This window comes from Prionailurus bengalensis, chromosome B1, assembly GCF_016509475.1.
Source record: "Prionailurus bengalensis isolate Pbe53 chromosome B1, Fcat_Pben_1.1_paternal_pri, whole genome shotgun sequence".
NCBI lineage: Eukaryota > Metazoa > Chordata > Mammalia > Carnivora > Felidae > Prionailurus > Prionailurus bengalensis.
In genome coordinates, this window is record NC_057344.1 from 47,094,093 (window position 1) to 47,115,859 (window position 21,767).

Genomic DNA, 21,767 nt, shown 5'->3' on the forward strand with positions numbered 1-21,767 from the left:
ACAAGGCCTATCTTTCCTAATCGAGATCTCTCCACACTTCCAGGGTATTCTGATGCTAATCCCAGACATCATATCATTTCCATAAGCATTTCTATATGCATCTCTAACACAGGGGTCAGCAAACTACAGGTTGCAGGTCAAATCCAGCCAGCTGCCTGCTATTATAAATAAACTTTTATTGGAACACAGCCGCACTCAACCATTCAGTCATGGTCTATGGATGCTTTTGCCGACAGAGTTGAGTAGTTGGGAAAGAATCTACGGCCCCAGCCTAAGTATGGTGAAGCCAAATTTTACTATCTGGCTCTTATTCAGGAAAAGCTTGCCAACCCCTGCTCTAAAAGATAAAGAATTTTTTTTAAATAGTAACATAAACTGCCTTGCTCGTTATAATAGTTCCATACTTACATTGGTAATATGGTAATATGATCACGGTAATAGCCTCACACTATGATTGGGTAAGAGTTTTAGTACAAACTAAAAGGTAGAATTTATAATTAACTGCAGTCAAATCAGGGCACTTTAAAAGGATCTGTCAAACAGGATTTGATTGTTACTGTTTTTCCTCACAATATAGAAAACGGGGAGCATGCAGGGAGACCTGAAGAAGTGCATCTCTGCCGTTGTCTTCTGGTTTCATCTGTGCTTGCCTCATGAAGGCTTTTTTTTTCTTTTATGTTTTATTTGATATTTGAGAGAGAGAGAGGCAGAGAGCATGCAAGCAGGGGAGGGGCAGAAAGAGGGAGACACAGAATCTGGAGCAGGCTCCAGGCTCCTAGCTGTCGGCACAGAGCCCAACGTGGGGCTCGAACTCACGAGCAGTGAGATCATGACCTGAGCCGAAGTCTGATGCTTAATCAACTGAGCCACCCAGGTGCCCTGAGGGCTATTTTCAATGTACAATTTGTTTGCAGAACAGCTAGGACCCATCTTACATAGACCAGTTAAAACCAGAACATCACTCAACAGCCCCCTGCAAGCCCTTTGCGTTGTGTCAACCCTACTTTTCCCAGCCTCTCATGCACCATGGGATGGTTCTGCCTGTAGCCTGAACATGCACATGTGTCAATTTCCATTTTACATATTTTAAAGGCTTTATGTCTTTTATTATTTTCTAGATACAAATTTAGATATTTGATGATGCTGGGTGCAGGCACCATGGATAATCACTAGTATTTTCTGTGTCTTTTTGTATACTTGAAACATTTCACAGAAAAATATTTTGCTCTGCACCCCCAAGAGATCCATATTGCAAACCCCACTTTGAAGGTCTGTGCAGGAATTTTAGTCTATTCATTTACACTTAAAACATCTGCAGTGCCCAAGCAAATAGATCAATGAATTGATAAGCTACAGCTTGTGCTGTAAATTTAGTCTGTATATTCTGTGGCTGGATATAAATGGGCCCATGTTTCACTCCTCAAAATGTCACTACACCTTATAAATCACATGACCTAGTTTGATTACGTTTTTCCCTGAACCAAATAAAAGATGACCCAGGTAAGCTTTATCTCAAACAATACAAAATGGTTTGGTTTTCTTCTGGGAAGTGTATTAAATTGAATACTGGTATTAATTATAGCACAAAAAAAGTCACATTATTTTCAGATAAATTTGTGGCAATTTTATACCACTGGAGTTGTTTCCAGTAGGAAAGAATAATATTGTTTACTCTCAATTTTCAAATGATAATTTACAGGCTAGGAAATTTGTTGACAGTCATAAGGCAAGTCAGTGGTTAAATATGGATCGTCCAGGAGGATGGGAAGAACTAAAAACATCAGTCACATACTTCTCACACCTAAGGTCAGTTCACTTCTTTGGTTTGCATTCTTACATCTACTCTACTATTAGAGAGGCTTAATATTCAAATGCTCTTTTAAAGCCTAAAGTCACAGTGTATAGATACAAAGCCATAGATTTGGAGTTTTGACACCACTAGGTTAAATGAAATCAGTTAAAAAGAAAAATAATAATTTATTAACTATCTATGATGTGCTATACAAATAAACCTAAAAAAAAACAATCTCTTAAAGTTGCATACAAATTTACAGAAATAGGCACTCTATTAATTGCAACTTAATACAGCAAATGCCTATTTAAATACTGGCTTCAGAGAGGAGAGATTTATTCTGCTCAATGGAATCACTAAAAGAATCTCCAGTGGGTCCCACCTTTGAAATGGGCTTAGAAGACAAAGTCGGAGTTCAGCACCCTGATAGAAAGGGCTGGCAAATCTGTGTCCTGGAATATGCATAACTGCAGAGCTGTGAAAAGTTCATGGCATGTTTTTGTGACTGAAGTGTAAAGAACACAGTGGATCGTGCTGCCGGATGAAACTGGAAGAGGACACTAGGCCAAATTACATTATCAAGGAATGTGTACTTCAGCTTAAAGGCAACAGAGAACTGCAGTCAACTTGGGGAGAATAATAAAAATGAGGCTTTTAGAAACAGATTTCTGGGGCACCCAGGTGACTCAGTCAGTTAAGTGTCCAACTCTTGATTTCAGTTCAGGTCATGATGTCACAGTTCATGGGTTCAAGCCCCACATCAGGCTCTGCGCTGACAGTGCGGAGCCTGCTTGGGGTTCTCTCTCTCCCTCTCTCTCTGTCCCTCCCCTACTCAAGCTGTCTCTCTCTCTCTCACACAAAATAAACTCAAAAATACTTTTAAAAATTTGAGAAAGAGATTTCTGGTAGAAAGATTAACTGGACTATGGGATGCAGGAAGGTAGCCCAATCTTGCTCTCGCACCTAGTATTACGAGGTTCTACCTTGAATTTATGAAGCGATTGTTTTTCCTAGGTCTATAAATCACTTTGGCAAACAACACAGTTATTTTAAGCATTTTGCTGAGAAATGAAATTTCCAGATCAAGAAACCTTATACTGTGAGGGGAGCCCCGTAGTGTGGAGCTGGGAAGCAAGCCACGGTGATTCCCAATCCCAGAAAGTAACTGTGGCTTTCCAATGAAGCCCTTCTTAATTCTTTCAATACAATCTTGGCTCCTCTGATTTGGGTAAAATTCTATTTCCTACCCAAGACAATGCTTTAAATTTAACTATGCTTGAAAGGGCACTTTTTTTTTTCCTTTTTATGCTGGTATCCCTATGTTCAATAGTTAAGTAAGCTTTTAAATCATTTCAAATTGGACCTAATATAAAAGGCCAAATATTTAAGAAGCCAGGGCTGTCTACTGGGCAAATATTTACACAATCTTTAAAACATTCAATATTTATTCACCCAGCCTTAATTGTCGTTTCTAAGACATCAGTCGATGTAAATACATGCTAACTGGAAATAGGGGGCTAGAAATGGACTCCAGAAGAGAAAGAGCTCTTATCCTGGTAACTCTTCTGGTTTTATTTCCCTGGAGTTCAATATATTACAACTTAAGTATTTTTTAATTTAAAAAGTTCCATTATAACCTCTTCATAGTTGCACCAACCCAGACCCTCCTTCCCCCAACCAGGACTGTTAAAATTTACTGTGCAGGTGCATCAGTTTAACATGGTGCCACTGCCAACAATGATCCCCTTACATCACGAAGGAAATCTGGAGCGTTTTCAACATTGTACCTTGGAGATATTATTTGCACAGGTCAATAAAAAGAGATCAAGAAACCCAGGTAGCTATAATGAGCCCATTTTTGCTAGCACTGGTTTTATTTAGTAGCATCAGACATATTCTTATAGAGATATATTTGGCTTCCAACACTGGGGGGGCGGGGCGGGGAAGTAGCTGAAGAGCTTAATTAAAAACATTCTCCTTCCCATACCTACCAGCAAAATCAAATTTCTTAACATTCCCTATTATATAGCACTAGAAAACAATAACACAGAGCACTTAGGATTGTTCCCATCAGAGTTAAGAAAATATGTCTGAAAAACATTTTCCCCCTGTAATAAGAGCAACAATCCATATTTTGCACCAGTAATGAGCCTACGCTAAACACACACACACACACACACACACACACACACACACACACACGGGGGCGCACACACGAGTCACTGTTAAGCCAGGTTCTATTTCCCTTAAAAGGAAGGGTACAGAGATGAGCAGAGAGAGCCCTCCACTGAGGAATAGCTCTGACTGGCTATAGCATAATAAACTGCTGTTTACCTTTTGGATTCTATTTATGCCACATGCACATTGTTCATCATTATTAAATGATCCTTTTTTATCTTTCCATGACAGTTACATATTTTAACAGGTGACAGTTTGCCTTTATAAGCAGCAAAACACTGGTTTATTAGTATGCTTGTGTGGCATAAAATAGAGTTCATTTTTTACTGAAATAACTGGAGGAAAGAAACATCAATTGTGCAGGGTTCTGAATAGCTCAATGGGTATAGAAGGTACTGGCAATAAATTAAGATAGGTTTGCTTTATTTATGAGTCTTAGGTATTCCTTCACAGTTGCTACTCTGCATGAATTTTAAGCGGCCCTTTGATGGGCAAGTCCATCTGAAGCAGGATCATAAACTCTTACAGGGTTTCACAATTAATTGCTTCTCTGTAGTAAACTCAAGGAAGAGTATAATTCTACTACTCAGAACATTCTCCCTGTCCCCTGACTACACTGAGAGAGAGAGAGAGAGAGAGAGAGAGAGAGAGAGACATTATGATACTAGTGAGTCACTGAAATAGCAAAGTATGTTCCTCATCAGCTTTAGATGTTAGCAAACCCCAACCCAACTCATTCTGGAAACAGCCAGGGATGTCCTGGGTGTATTCTTAGAATGAGGATCTGGGGCAGTCCCTTAGCCTGCTGACTTGTAGGGAATAAGCTTAGGAACTCCCTGAGCTTGCAGCAGTGGGTTAACAAGGCATAAAGAATTAGAAAGCCATAGGATGAACACAGCCAAGTTTGGGTAAACAAGATTAGGTAAAACAGATTAGGTAAACAGGGCAAAGGCCCCCAGTATAGGACAAAGGTATAGGATTAGGAAATCTCAAGATGAAAACATCCAAGAGGAGGTAAACAAGGTTAGGTATTCAGGGCAGAAATGCCCCCCAACTTAGTACAATAGCAGAAAGCTGCTTTCACAGGAAGGAAGGACCAAATTAGGTAAACAGGAAAACAGGACTTTAGACCACAGCAGGGAGAAGTTGCCTAGAGTGGAGCTAATTAGCAAAATAAAGGTGCTTTGTTGACCCTCAGGAAGCATGCTCTTTCCTGTCCCCTAGACCAGTTCAGGTAAACAGAGGTGGCACCCCACTTGCTGTAAACAATCTTCCCCCCAAGCACCAGAATTGTGTTTTGTCTTGACCCAAACCCCTAACACCGCATGTCTACAAAACCCCCTTTTCCCATGCCCCATGAGTTTGATGTTAACGGTTTCACTGTCTCTTTTTGCACACCCATCACCCTTATAAGCCTTCTGATACTAATAAAAACAGAGCAAGGACTGTTACTCAGGGGCTCCTGTCTCCTACCAGACATTGCCCTCTCTCACATTTTAATCCTGGGTCCCACTCTCTTGCTGGACTAGAGAGAACTCCAGACCCAGAGCCTATGACACTGACTGATGCTGTGGACCCCTGGGTACGCCAAGGAAGACACCATTCCTAGCAAATAGCATGTAAGAATCTCAAGGGCCACAAACTTCATATGCCACTGTTTGCGTTTATATTTAATAATAAACATAAATAAGTAAAATCCTGCCTGCAAATAATACTTTGTTGTACGTGCTTTGGGGAGAAGGCAAACAGCCCATCAAGCACGAATGCCAACATTCAGCACTGCCAACGAAGCCAAGTTACTAGATCATTTCTATAGCTGCACGTAGGAAGCACCTCATTGGGTAAAATATGGCCCTTTCAAATGATGGACGCACCAGAGGTGTCTCCCGAGCACAGGTGTGGTGCAGGGCGAAGATAATGGGCCTGGCTGGTAGCTTAGTTATTTGTTTCTCACCTGACAGGTGAACTGTTCTGTCTGCATTTTCGAGGAGACATAACTACACCTGTCACTCCGAAGGCAAAGGGCACTCAGGAATACCACTGCCAAATTCCTGATGGTTAGGATTTCATTCTCAGGGGTCAGGCGTTTGGCAAATCGATGCCGAGGAGAGAAGCGGTGTTTTTTTCATTTGTTTTTTTTTTTTTTTTTTTAATTAAAATCTTGAGGGACAACCATTTATTTTACCTTAGCAAGGGTTTGGCACGAACAGGGATAAGGGCTGTTTCTTCTCCAATAAGTTTAAAAGGGAAAAAGAAAAGAAAACCCCAGCCACAGAGAAAGTGGTCGTTAACTCTTCCAATATGCATTCCTCTCTCCTCCCTCTTCCTTACCTCCTCTACCTTTTCACCAGCATCCACACACCCGGGCCCGGAGGATATGTCTTATACATGTTTTCATTATAGCACTTAAAAAAAAAAAAAAAAAAGATCAGTCAGCTTTTTGCACCCTTCTCTTGCGCTAAAGTTGCTTCTGCCCTTTGAAAATATGAAAGCCCTTGAGTGATTTTATATTTTCAAAGGGTAAAAGTGCTAAAGAGCACTTCTCGATTTCAGAGACGAGGAAAAAAGTAAATCAGTCTGCCTAAAGTGTTCACTTGGAAAAGGCAAAAACGAACCACCGATGTGATGAGAAGTAGCTATGGAGCCTGGAGTTATATAGAAACAGCACTCAGGAGTCCAGGGCTGGAAAACAAAGCACCAGCCATTGCCTCGGCTCACGCCTTTGTGGTGTCCGTTTCTAAAGGAAGCAACGCTTCCCTAACTACTATCGCGATGATGAACACCTGGCCAGTATTAACTCCCACCCTGGATGATCTTCAATGTGGGTAAAACCTGTGCCCAGTCCCTACACCCTCTCACCCTTACCCCCAGCCAGCTGCCATCAACCACCTGCTCTCCTTACTCGGAAGGTTCGTCCCTGGTGTGCGGGTTGTCTTTCTGAAGTCCAGTCTTTCCTTAATACATGGCTTCTTCTCTCCACCTTCCCCATCCCACTATTAGTCATGACTCTAGGGGCACCTGAGTGGCTCAGTCAGTTCAGCACCCGACTCTTGCTTTCGGCTCAGGTCATGATCTCACGGTTCACGGGATGGACCCCTGCGTCGGGTTCCATGCTAACATTGCAAAGCCTGCTTGGGATAATCTCTCTCCCTCTCTCCCTGCCCCTCCCCTGCTCTCTCTTCCTCTCTCTCTCTCTAAAATAAATTTAAAAAAAGAAAGAAAGAAATTACTGGGGAGCCCAGGTGGCTCAGTCAGTTAAGCATCTGACTTGATTTCAGGCCAAGTCATGATGTTACAGTTCATGAGTTCAAGCACCACACTGGACTCCACAATGACAGTGTAGAGCTTGCTTGGGATTCTCTCTCCCTCTCGGCCCCTCCCATGCACGTACTCCTGCGCTCACTTGCTCTCTCTACCTCTCTCTCAAAATAAGTAAACTTAAAAATATTTTTTAAGAAAAGGGGGCACCCAGGTGGTTCAGTCAGTTAAGTGTCCATGATCTCGTTCATGAGTTCAAGCCCCACGTCAGGCTCTGTGCTGACAGCTCAGAACCTGGAGCCGGCTTCCGATTCTGTGTCTCCCTCTCTCTCTGCCCCTCCCCCACTCACCATCTGTCTCTCTCTCTCAAAAATAAACATAAAAAAAATTTAATATTAAAAAAATACTTACAGAGCTGGACTTCAGAACTTAACACCTCAGAACAAACCAACAGTTACCTCTCCCAAGGACATTTGTGTTTTTCCTTTCTCTGTGAAATAAAGGTTTTGTCTTTTGTTAAGGCAAATCTCAGGCCTAGCCAGCAAGGGGAAAAAGTATTTCTTAGGGTAAGGAGTTTTGCTCTTATTTGTGCAGCGTTGACTGTCCTATCCCCCAAACATTCCTATCCAAAATTTATCACTAAGTTTGGGGATCATTTCCTCTGGGTAAACTCCCACTTCCAAGATTTGGACGGCTGAGGGAGGGGAGAGGAGGTTGCTCTCTGTGGGGCCAGAGCACCCTGTGATATCTCCTTCCCTGCATTTCCCACAATGCCTTGTAAGGTTTATTCTGGCATGTCCCTCAGTAGACTGTAAGATCCCTGATGGTGGTTGCAGCTTGTATTTCTAGAACCTAGTTTCTAACACAGTGACTCAAACACAGTAGAATGAAATATAACTTCATATCAGAATTATTTTAAGTAGTTTGCATGTATTGATTAATCCTCAAAATATCTCCTTGCAGTAGGTACTATTACTTACCCCCATTTTACAGGTAAGGAGACAAACACAGAGATGTTAAGCAATTTTCCTATGGCCACATAATTAGTGCGAAAAACTGAATTCTAACTCAAATAGTCTGAGGTTATAGGAACTATTCTCCACTGCCTTTCAAAAAATATACATAATCAATATACTCAAATGTTTTTTGGAAGAAAAAAATTCAGATCACTTACAAGATGTTAAAGTAACTTGTTTCGGATCATACATCTTCCAATTTTATTTCCTTCTCTGCAATCTCTATTTCTTCCTTTTGAGGCTAAGTTAAAAAAAGGCCCTATAATCTGGCTAGCCCCATGCATGGATGTGTTAAATTCTGTTAATTCTCCTACCTAAATACCCATTAATGGGACTAATTCTCTTGGTGAGTCTCAGGCAATAAAAGCCCAGTTAGAAATGCAGGTAACTTATTTTTACCTGAGGTGATTATTTGGCCTATAATTAATATTACCAACTATTATCAGTTCCTACATCAACTCATGCATAATCTTTGCCCAAAGCAAGGTCAGTCATACATAACACCGACTCCATGGCAGAAGGCTTACTGTTGCAATTTTTCCCTGATGTACAGGAAGCATAAGTTAGTCCCGAAACAGCAAAGACCATACAAGTTAGGGCCTGGTCACCAGCCAGCACAAGACCAGTGAGGGGGACTCACCGGCTCACCAGAGCCCCAGAGAGCCAGACTTCATCATTTCTGAGCTTGCTTCCTCCACTGTTTTACCACAGGGGAAAACAGAGCTGGTGTTCAAGGGCATTTACACATTAGGAAACATTGTAATCGATCAACTGCTGATACCAGAGACAACAGCCAAGGACAGAACCAAAGGATAGATTCTCCTTTGGTTCCCACGTTGGCTTAGGGAACCTCAAGCAAACCTGGTAACTAAGAGGTGGCCGGGAAAGCCACTCTGGGGCACTTACTATAGCTGGGTCTAAAGGGAGTATCCTACCCAAAGAATCCTGGACACTCATGTGAATCTCCATTATAAAGTTGGAAGGCACCTTGGTATGACACAGAAAAGAATATATGAAATGGAGGTAAACTGACCTGTGCTTCAAATCCTCCCCTTCCACTACTACAGCTATGGCCTTGGGACAGAATATCCAAGTTTTAATTTCCTTATGTATAAGACAGATAATAATGCCTATCTTATACAGTTAGTGTAGGAAGTAAAGCATATGTATGTCAAGCATCTACCATGACGAATGGCACATAGCAGACTTTCACATGGTCACATACAATTAGCAAGCCATAGCTCAGCACACAAATATTCATTGTAGCTGATAACTATCCATCCATTCATCTACTCGTTAATTCCTTGAAATACTAAAATGTGCCCAACAAGTATGCAATGATTCAGGAAACAACACGCCTGTCATCAAGGTGTTTTATAAAGAAACATAAACAGGCATTCAACTCACTACACAGATGACTTCCAGCATGAAACTGATGCCATTACAGAGATGCACACATGGGGTAAACACTTTTGTAGATTAGGAATTGTAGAAGCTTTCATTCTGGAGGTGAGGACTTTAGCTGAGAGAGGTGCTGGTGGTGGTGAAGGAACAGATGAATTGAGAACATGTTAAGTCACAGATTGCCAACAAATATGGTCTTCAGATTTTTATTTTCTGCATCTTAATTACTTCAGATGCATTTCATTAATAAATCAGTTTAAGAAGAAGGTGGGAAGGAGACTTGGCAAAGACTAACTGCTCTAATCTTAATTAATTTTGCCTATGAAAATTCCCTGTAATTGTTTGCTTCCATCCAAGAAAAGAAAAAAAAATACAGAATAGGAGTGTATGTAATGATGATTGCTCTTGGCTAACTAGAGACAGACTTCACCACAGCTGAGACGGCCTGCACCCACATATGAAAAGTAAATATTCTAAGTAAGTGTATCCCTACTTATCTAAGCCTACAATAGTTAGAATAGCTCATTCTAGCCAAGGTCTGATTCATTCTGATGCTGAGATGAAATCCGTACATGGTAACATACCAGGTATAGAAAATCCCCTCTTCAGGGGCACCTGGGTGGCTCAGTCGGTTAAGCGTCACAACTCTTGGTTTCGGCTCAGGTCATAATCTTGCCACATTCCTGGGTTCAAGCCCCGCGTTGGGCTCTGTACTGACAGTGAAGAGCCTGCTTGGGATTCTCTGTCTCCCCCTCTCTCTGCCCCTCTCCCACTCACTCTGTCTCTCAAAAATAAAAATAAAAATAAATTAAAGAAAGAAGCGCCTTCCTTCAAAGTTGTCTTGGGAGTATTCAAAAAAAAAAAAAAAAAAAAGAACCAAAACTAGCATTCTGAATTTCAAAATGGTAACCAAATCACACACCATCCTCCTACTGAGAGATTAAAAAAAAAAAAAAAAAAAGACTGGGTGTCTTTTATCTAGTCAGCTCAATGAACTCAAAGAGCTACTACAGAAGTTCTCTGAAGAGCTCACAGCCAGCGGTCATGGGGCACTACAGCCACAACGGGTGCGACCACTAGCCCCGTGCAGTTGTTGAAAAATAACAAATATGTGCTATTTTCACACTTGTCCAAAGCACTGAAGAGATGTCACGGGGATATACTCAGAATCTGCTACCAAGAAGGTAACACTCTGAAAAGATAGAAGAACTCAAGTTTTTGGTTCATACCCAGATAATTTGTTGTTCCTCTCTCAAAATGGTAGAGACAAAGAGGAACCAATGGGGATGTACAGGCTAACAGAGGCACCATGAGGAATATGGCTTCTACCTCGAGAACTCCTCTGAGTGGTTGGGTATCTCCTGGGATTTTCTATTCTCTATTTTCTATTCTCTCATACCTTCCTGTCTTTTCAAATTTCTTAGAATAAACACATATCATTTTCCAAATGAAGGGAAAAAAAGTACTTTCATCTAAAAGAACTACTTAGAGGAAATACAATTAAACTTCCCTGCACTTAGTCGCATGAACTTAACCATTTAGCCTATTCATGACTTTCGGGATGGAAACAAGAATGCCAGCTCCTAAAACTCCCACTGCCAGGCCTGCTGGCTCACTGACTGGGCTTCCCGATGTTCTCCCGTCTGGAAGCTCCCAGCAGTAAACAGTTGAGTGAAGGGGCAACTGAGAGTTCACCTCAATGACTTGCATCAAAGAGCAAGTCGGGATGCTTCCTCCAGAACTGTAACCATCACAGGGCCTTGGGCCAAAGGGTTATTATGTATAGCTGGTACCCTCTTATCTCCAGTCCTTTTCCTATCATTTCCCGTTTTTGAACCCTCAACTCAAATACCCAGGATCCTTAAGTTCTCTTCTGATAAAACAAATTCCCAACTATCCAGACTCATTCAATCAGAAAACCAGCATGCTTTTAACCTAGCAAAACTTCCCTAACATGGGACCACTAAACACTTGTTCCATGTTCTTTGGCTAATTTAGGCTACCAAGATAACAGCGAATATTGTGGAAGTGTGTTATCATTCCCACAGGTTTTTTATTTTATTAGATGGGGTAGCACAATGATTTCACCAAAACACATTATATACCTAAATAGTGGTTTTGCTGTTAAAACACCTTAAAACCCAACTTATACCAAACATGGCCCTGTGCCAGGTGTTGAGAAGGTACACTGAAACAAAAAATTATCTCTGACCTTGGGTGGGAAAAATCAGGAGCAAGAAACACTTATAAAAAAAGAACTAGAACATGGTATGATTGGTGCAGCACCAGAAGTGATGTCAAGGTATGGAAATACAGCATTCAACAAGAAGAATTTAATCTCTAGGAGGGGGGAAGATTCGAGGATAGTGGTCCGTAAAGGCAGATTTGTTCAACAAGGGGCAGGAACAATGGCACAGAGATGTAAGTCCACACAGCATGCTAGGGAAATACCCAGTGTCTGGATGTGAAGTGAATGTCATTGTTGGCAATGGACTCAACCATTCTAAGAATCTCGAACCTGCCACATACATCTCTTTACCTTGATCGCAGTATCTTCACATTAGTTCATACTTCTGGACAATGTCTAATAGGTTAGTTCTCTGCCTGTGGAATGGATAATGAAAGGTGTTCTGGAATAAGCTCAAGAAAAAAAGAGGGTCAGGGACCACCTGACCGTCTAAGATTTGTGTGGTCCACAAATCTTAGTCATCATGGGGAGGCTAATACAAGGAGATTAACTGGATAATATCCTACAGCCCTTCATCTACAAACCCCAGTTTCATTCAATGGTTTATCAAATATCTATTCAGTGAAAGAACATATTCCGTCCAAAGGTATGAAAGATGATTACAACACCATGCCTGTTTTCAGAAGTTTCCACATAACAGGGAGCAAGAGAGAAATAAATATACCTAAAACAATACTCAAGGCAGCATTGGAGAAGTTTAAGCACAAAATGCACAAGACAAAGGAAGTTGTGGGGTAGTTTTGAGGCACAGAAAGGAGTCTACTTAAGTAGAAGGTACACGAAGAAACAGTAGGAATTAAAAACAAACAAACAAAAAACCCTACAAAGGTTTGCTCGAAGTGTTCTGAAGAACATTTTATGCCACACTAAAAAATGTCCATGTAGGTATGAAATGTTCATACAGGGGCACCTGGGAGGCTGAGTCAGTTGACTGTCTGACTTGAGCTCAGGTCATGATCTCAAGGTTCATGGGTTCAAGCCCCACATTGGGCTCACCGTTATAAGCCCTGATTCCACTCTGCATCCTCTGTCCCCCTCTCTCTCTGTCCCTCCTCTGCTCACACTCGCTCTTTCAAAAATAAATAGACATTTAAAAAAATGGAAATGTTCATACATTACAAAGGTGACATCACAGATCATTAGAGAAAGAAGAGGGACTTCTCAGTAAATGGTTCTGGGACAACTGGTTATTCACATGAAAGAAAGAAGTGAAACTTCTAACTCAAACTCTATGCAGAAAAATATGAAACGTATTCTAGGTGGATTAAAGGCCAAAATAGGAAAGATCAAACTATACAATTTAGAATATAGGAGAATGTATTCAATTGCATTTAGGAAGGATTTCCTAAGCACAACACCAAAGAGCTAAGCATAAAATGATAACACTCAAATTGAAACTTAAGTTCATGAGAAAATAAGGTAAAATATCCAAGTCATCAAGAAATACCGTAAAGTAAAATAAATAAAAATAAAACACTAGGAGAAATATCAAGCACACCTAACACATTAAGGCTTCTATAAAATATTTTTGACACATATATACTTAAAGCTACTATAATTCAATAAGATAATAAAAAATGAACAAAATACTTGAGTGTTTCACAGAAGAAATACAATTGGCAACGAGGTATATGAAAAAAATGTTTTAACTTCATTAGTAATCAGAAATATGGAAATTAAGTCCATGCAGAGATCATCACGTTCAAACCACGAAAAAGCAGCAGAAACCTCCAGGCCCAGAAATACCAAATGTCGGCCAACGTGAAATGACAAGAGCTTATAAATTGCTGAAAATGATTTGGCGCCATCTGGAATATTCAACAAGCTGGTGTTCGAGGTCTCAGAACTGTCTTAGGTATGTAAGAAACACTTGAAAATGGGTACCATTAGACACGCGTAACAACGCTCCTAGTTAGCACTTTTCGGAACAGAAAAAAATCTGAACGAACCCAAATTTCACCGACAGCAACGTAATTATGGTTGAGTCACACCACTGAATATTGTATCTGAGGGAAGTGAATCAACAACGGCACATGTAATAACAGAGATAAAACACAATCTTGGTCGTGACAAGCAACAACTGCTGAGAAATACGTAGACTCTAATTTAAATACATCTCCAAAGGAAGTAAAAGTAAACTGTGTAGAAGTACATACATATTTGTTTAAAGTGTTTGTTAAAAACAAGGAAATGACGAGCGCAGAATGTGAGCATGATTACTTCTAAAGGAGAACTGCAGCGGTGCACTACGGGAGAAACGCACCAGAGTCAAGCGTGGAGAATGCTCCACTTCTTACGTGCGGTGGTTAAGCGCACAAATACCCATTTTAGTTTCATGTTTAAAAAAAACTACTTATTCATCCGCAACAATAACATCACAAAATGTCTTACAGTTTGGATTTGATTTCACAAATAGGAAACCGCTGGCAATTGTGAACAGGGCAGTAGTGTTAGAAACCCTTGTGGGGCACCTGGGTGGCTCGGTGGGTCAAGGTCATGATCTCAGGGTTCCTGAGTTCGAACCTTGCATCGGTCTTGCTGCTGTCAGCGCTGAGCCCACTTCAGATGGATCATCTGTCCCTCTTCTCTCTGCCCCTCTCTCTCTCTCTCTCTCTCTCAAAAAATAAACATTTAAAAAAAAGAAACTCCTGGGGTGCCTGGGTGGCTCAGTAGGTTAAGCTTCTGACTTCAGCTCAGGTCATGATCTCAAGGTTCTTGGGTTTGAGTGCCACGTCAGCCTCTGTGCTGACAGCTCAGAGCCTGGAGCCTGCTTAGGATTCCATGTCTCCCTCCCTCTCTGCCCCATCCCGGCTCAGTCTCTTTCCTCAAACATAGGTGAACACTGAAGAAAATTAAATAAGGAAGGAAGAAAGGAAAGAGAAAGAAAGAGAGAAAGATAGAAAGAAAAACTCTTGCCATGGCTGCGGCAACGATGTCCCCACCTACCCCTCTTGGTCAGCAACACTGCTGGTGCCCAGGACCCTGCCCAACACTATAGGAGGCTCTACACTGCCTCTATCCTTCAGACATGAAGACCAGGATGACATTAATCCACGCGGAAAGATGAATACTTATCATTTACATCCCGGGCCTAGAAGCTGGATGATGTGTTAAGAGGATAGGAATCTACATCTGTGGGTCCTGGGCTTGTGTCCAGAAGGGAAACATGGTACAACCTCCAAACCTGGGTTCTTAGATGTCTCCTCCCCTTATACATAACCACTCTCAACGATTCTCATTCCTTTTAGTAATACCTCAGCTGTTCCCAAGCAGGAGACGTCTAGCCCCCAAAGGCTGAAATGTTTTGTGCCATCATCCAATTTCACTCATCCAAGTCACCTGGGACACCATGTGGAAGGAGGAGGCCTAACACGGAAGCGGAGGCAAATTAGGATCAGTCATCTTCGATCCCTTACTTTTGCGAGGACAGTGATTTTCAAATTACCTCGCTAAATTTCAAAACACGATCAGAATCTACATTTATACACAATCGGTGCACCCATTAAATCAACGGCTCTCAATCTTATGTTCTCAAGCTGAGAATCTCCTGGGGAACTTAAAGAAATACCAGTGGGTCATCCCCCAGGGGATTCCGACGTGATTGCTCCGAGTTAGAGGCCCTGCCAACAGCTGAGAACATCAGAATAACACTGTTGATCCTCGTCATTTAAATCACACACGTGGATTCCTACACACCCAGGTCACGCTACACATTTGGTGCTCATCTTTCAATCTACTGTGTTTCAATAAAACCACTTAAACATACTTTAAACTGTTAAACATCACTTTTCAGCTCAAAAAAAAGTTAATGGCCACACACATTCTAAGTACCTGCATATGACGGTCTCCCCCATCCTGGCTGACAATGCTAGAGATGTCTGACTTTCTGCCGAGTTTGGGCGGGTGGGGAATGGCACCAGGTGATGACCAGCCATTTGCACATCCAAAACCCGACCACCACTTCCAGGAGCAAGTTCCTTCACTGATTATTACTAAAAATAATCAAACCCCGAATGCTCTGACACCTAATCTCCAAGAATCAGAAGTCTTCAACACCCTACGTGTTTAACACTTTTCCAGCGAGCTGGCTTTGCCATGAATCATCATCAAGATCCAGTCACCGGAGTTTCCAAGCTCCAGCTTAACCACAGGGTTTGCTTTTCCAAGTTCTCGTGGCCTTCAGAGGGGCAGAATTCACTTTAAAATAAGAAACAATAGGGGTTGCATGAGAAGAAGCAACTGAAGCTTTTAAAATTACATCCAGTCACTGCCTCTGAATGTAGATTTATAGCCTTTTGAGGGTTATCACCAGCATACTGTTGCCAGCACCGAAAGCCTTGTAAGAAGCAGCACCAGTTAAACGCTTATGCACATTTGAAATCTGCTCCAGCTCGTGTTCTCAGTGTGTCCACCAACATGAGCAACTGAATAACACCACCTTCTAACAGGCCCAGCTGACCATTCAAATTGGAAAGGGTTCCCTTCTCACCACACCTGAATACACAGATTTAAACAGGGAAAAATGCAAGTTGGAAGTAATTTACTTGCCCAGGTAAGTAGGTTATGTGGCAAATACCATTCTAAAACCATATCCTTTGGGTAAAATATAATGCACGGCACTAACATCACATAGTGTTAGTGGAAATAAAGTTAATATACTCTTTCCTATGTACAGACTTTTTAAATAATTGCACTTAAAAAGTATTTAGGATGTACTGGTGTTTGTAGTAGAGTCTTAATGCTAGTTTAGTATGTGTTCATACTGCACACATTTAGTACAAGGATGCAGAAGTAATTGGGACAAAAGCTTAAGACTCACTCCAGAGGGGCGCCTGGGTGGCTCAGTCGGTTAAGCATCCAACTTCGGCTCAGGTCATGATCTCGCGGTTTGTGAGTTCTAGCTCCGCATCAGTGCTGACAGCTTGGAGCCTGAACCCTGCTTCAGATTCTGTGTCTCCTCTCTCTTCCCCTCCCCTGCTCATGCTCTGTCTCTCTCAAAAATAAATAAATGTTGGGGCGCCTGGGTGGCGCAGTCGGTTAAGCGTCCGACTTCAGCCAGGTCACGATCTCGCGGTCCGTGAGTTCGAGCCCCGCGTCAGGCTCTGGGCTGATGGCTCGGAGCGTGGAGCCTGTTTCCGATTCTGTGTCTCCCTCTCTCTCTGCCCCTCCCCCGTTCATGCTCTGTCTCTCTCTGTCCCAAAAATAAATAAATGTTGAAAAAAAAATTTAAAAAATAAATAAATAAATAAATAAATAAATAAATGTTAAAAGAAAAAAAATTTTAAAAAAACACTCCAGATTTCATCCCAACACAAATCTATAATGTAGACCCATTTTACAAAATTAATTAGCTCTGCTACACTGAACTAGCTCGAGTGCCTCAAATCAAAACCCCAACATTCAATGATTAAGAGCTGAGCCAAGAAATCTCTATTATTTCAAATGTATTTAGAAAAATGTAAACATTTTAAATAAAATGAAAACATCCTTTAACAGAGAAAAACAATGATCAATAGTCTTTAGTCTTCTGGTATCATTTCTTTTGAATTCCTTTGTGCCTCTATTGATTACGTTTGTTATTAGAAGCCTGGAAAGGAAAAGAGGGAAGAGTGACATTGAGAGACAGAAGATCTGGATTCATGGGCAGGCACCAACAGAAATGACCTACAGAAGCCAAAAAAGCTACGTTGCCTCTCTAGACTTTGGTTGTTCATGTTAAGATGTGGGTCTTACCCTAAAAATATTAGGATTCTCTTCAGCAACATAATTGTACAATTTTCCTCTACAAATGGGAAACAAATACATAGAAACTCAGTGATCAAATCAGTGTTTATCAAATGTTAAACAGAAGGCCACATAGATGCTATCTTCTGCTTTTAGACAATGCCCTCCACAAAGCTAGAAGCTTTAGAAGCACAGCACGAAGAAAAGTATCGAAAACGAGGATTGACCAGCTCCCAGATCTGTTAAATCTCTTTACAAAATGCACCAAAGTCACGGAGGCAAATTTGAAAGCAGAGTGTTCTATACAGTGAGTTTTATCACAAGTGTGTTATTAACACAGTGTTCAGAGACTCCAAATATAGAGACAGAAAATTTCATAAGTCTGGTTTCTATTAGAAAGGGAAAGTAAGCATCCATGGGCCCCCACACCCAAGTGAGCAAACATGAGCTATGGCGGAGAAGGGGCGTCCTATTCATACTGAGAATGAAAGGTACTGAAAACAAAGCAGAGCATCACAGAATGTGAGAGCATGCAGGAGCTTTAAAGACAATTTAGGCATTTCTTCTCACATTAGGAATAAAAACAACCAGGGGCACCGGGGTGGCTCAGTTAAATGTCCATCCTACTCTTGATCTTGGCTCAGGTCATGATCTCATGGTTTGAGTTCGAGTCCCCCACAGGGCTCTGCACTGACAGCACAGAGCTGCTTGGGATTTCTCTCTCCCTCTCTGACTTGCGCGCTTTTTCTCTCTCAAAAAAGAAAAGAAAAAAAGAATTTAGTCCTTTCTTCTCACTTTATGAATAAAAAGAACCAGGAGCACCTGGATGGCTCAGTCGGTTAAGCATGATACTCTTGAAAAGGCTCAGGTTATGATCTGTTGGTGAGATGTAGCCCCCAACCTCCTGGGTCAGGCTCCACATTGTAGGCATACATATTCTTTCTTTCTCTTCCTTCCTTCTTTCTCTTCCTTCCTTCTTTCTCTTCCTTCCTTCTTTCTCTTCCTTCCTTCTTTCTCTTCCTTCCTTCTTTCTCTTCCTTCCTTCCTTCTTTCTCTTCCTTCCTTCCTTCTTTCCTTCCTTCCTTCTTTCCTCCCTCCCTTCCTCCCTCCCTCCCTCCCTTCCTCCCTTCCTTCTTTCCTTTCTTTCTCTCTCTCTCTCTCACCCCCCCTCGCCTCATATCTTCTCTTTCTCAAAAAAACAAAAAAAAGACAAAATAATAGATAAGACAGATAAAAAGTACCAGAGAACAAAGTGATAGGTTGAAGGACACCTGGTCTCGAACTCCCCAGGCTCACCACACTGCTTAAATGAGAAGGGAATTTCTGAGAAGGGAGTGACTTTGAGGAGGAAACAAAGATTTGGGGATTAAATGAGAGATACCATGGAGAAAGAGAGAAATGGGAATATGTGAATTAAGAAGCTGACTTTCAAGTCAAAATTGTATCCACATCTCAAGTGTGTTATTAATGCCTTTTAAATTAATAGTGTAGAACTTTAATGATCTAAGTTTGCTATAATGATGATATATGACATTCTACTAATATATAATACATACACAGATACCCATGCATTAAAGCACTTATCACCTTGACAACTGTTAATAATGGGCTCTACAGGTGATGGTCTTTTCTGCTGCAGGATGTGATACGATACAGCAGTCTTTTCACACTGCCATTGCAGAGGCTGAAATGCATCTCAAGCTGTCTGCTAAATTTGAGAAAATATCAAATGGGTTGTGTGAGATTTCTTTCTTTTTGCCCCAATGTAAAAAAAAAAAAAATTAATGACAAATTTTTTTCAGCTTTACATCCTTAAAGCAAACCCCAGAAACACTTACATCCCACCCTACATACCTCACCTGGACAAAACCTGTGAATCTCCTGATTGTTTTTGGTTTTGTCTTAAGGAAAACAACTTTGGAAATCTGATGCAGGCTACTGGCAATCAGTGTAGCTTCTGGCCCCAAGACTGAAGGGGATACAAGGGCTGTCGATTTAGATGCAGTCAACTCCTCCCAGCCCCTTTCAAAAGGCTTATCACACACTTACAATTTGCCTGGCAAAGAATCTTATTTGATGGTCTGTATTTTTTCCCAATCTTTTTAAGATAGGTTGGATAATTTTGTTTTAATGTTTCTTTTAGAAAGAGACAGTGAGGGTGAGTGCAAGTGGGGCAGGGGCAGAGAGACACAGAACCTGAAGCAGGCTCTGTGCCATCAACACAAAGCCCAACGCAGGGCTCGATCTCACGAACCCCGAGATCATGACCTGAGCTGAAGTCAGACTCTGACTCAGCCACCCAGGCACCCCAGATAGGTTGGATAATTCTCAAAGACATAATGAAAACTGTTATTGGAAGTCCGTTTGCACTGAGCCATGGCAATACTTCCAAACACAAATTTAAAGACTTTAATCTTGTTTTACAAGTGTACACATAAAGAAAAAGTAAAGCACAGGCACTCAAAATTAATAATGAAGACAAGGCAGAGGGGTGCCTGGGTGGCTCAGTCAGTTAAGCGACTGACTCTTGATCTCGCAGTTGGTGAAATTGAGCCCCATGCTGGGCTGTGCACTGACAGCACAGAGCCCGCTTCTGATTCTCTCCCTCTCTCTCTCTCAAAATAAAAAAATAAACTTAAAAAAAATAATAAACACAAGGTATTTAGAAAGCCATGCAGACTGAGGAGCTAGTATTCTATTTCGAAAAACTGTCTGGTTTGTAATGGCATCTTTAAAAATAAAACCGGAGAACTAATTTGTGATTTTACTTACTTTAATGAACACTTTAATTCCTTTGATTAAGAAAATATTATTGCTTAGCAAGTTCCTCCAAATGTTTGACATACAGCTTATTCCATACCGCAGCCTGCCATGAGAGATCTAGTCACAGTTTTACTTCCCTCCAATCACTTCTGACACATTTCCCATGTAGGGGCATCTCTGCTTATAACCATGAGAACATAATACCAACAGACCAAGAAGGCAACACAGGTATCACCCAAAATTTTTATTCAGTTACTCTCCTCCATCACACATGCTCATGCATCCAGAGCCTGGTCTCAAATATAATGTGAGCAAAATGCTTTATCATTCAGCTCAGGTCTAATGACTCTATCAGGCCGGAAAACAGAAGTACATGGTAAATAAGTCCAAAACCCAGAAGCCATTTGGAGACTCACCTGTGAGTCCTGGTACTACTTACTGCTGCCTGTGTCACCTTGGTTGAAAAATCTCTACATCTAATTTTATCATCTGTTCGATATCAAGGTGGAGGTGAAAATACAAAGCAATCATACTTGTGAACATACCTTAAAAGTATCAAGTTCCATGCAAATGAATTATTACTCATAACAGCCATCCATGATAGTGTCCTTCTTCTACTTAACCCTCTTTCTAGAATAGGCTATCTAGTAATATAGGCTTTGGGGTGCCTGGTGGGTCCATCAGTTAAGTGTCCAACTTTGGCTCAAGTCATGACCTCACAATGTGTGAGTTTGAGCGCTGCATCAGGCTCTGTGCTGACAGCTCAGAGACTGGGGCCTGCTTTGGACTTTGTGCCTCCCTCTCTGTCCCTCCCCTAGGACATTCTCTCCCTCGCTCCCAAAAATAAATAAAACATTAAAACATTAAAAAAAAAAAAAAAGGAATGTAGGCTTTACAATCTATTAGGGAAAAAAATACAGGGGTGCCTGGGTGGCTCAGTTGGTTAAACATCTGACTCTTGATTTCGGCTCAAGTCATGATCTCAGGGCTGGTAGATTCGAGCCCCACACTGGGCTGCAAGCTGAGAGCACAGAGCCTGCTTGGGATTCTCTCTCCCCTTCTCTCTGCCCCTCCCCTGCTTGCTCACGCTCTCAAAATAAAAAAATAAACTTAAAAAAATACATACATAACTATCTTATAATTATTTAATTCTTCCTCTGGCAATTAAATTTCCCTGAGTATTTTATCACAGGATCAAATAAGTTTCAGAAAGTTTACTCTCAGTAGTATTTTTACCTTACATAATAAGGCTGGAGTAAAAAATACTAGTTGGCGGGAGCCTGGGTGGCTCAGTCAGTTAAGCATCCAACTCTTGGTTTTGGCTCAGGTCATGATCCCACAGTTCATGAGTTCGAGCCCCTCATCAGCCTCTGTGGTGATAGCA

The 21,767-nt window shown here is 41.3% G+C and overlaps 1 protein-coding gene and 1 long non-coding RNA gene across 10 annotated transcripts in view; both read right to left on the bottom strand.

The window, feature by feature from the left end:
* UNC5D (unc-5 netrin receptor D) overlaps positions 1-21,767 on the bottom strand; it is a 552,225-nt gene that overhangs the window by 523,158 nt on the left and 7,300 nt on the right. The gene's annotated exons all lie outside the window — the stretch shown is intronic.
* Positions 6,302-7,727, bottom strand: LOC122473802. Its single transcript, XR_006294716.1, has 2 exons — positions 7,640-7,727; positions 6,302-6,375 (listed from the first exon to the last, which is right to left on the bottom strand). It is a non-coding gene; the product is annotated as an uncharacterized LOC122473802 (long non-coding RNA).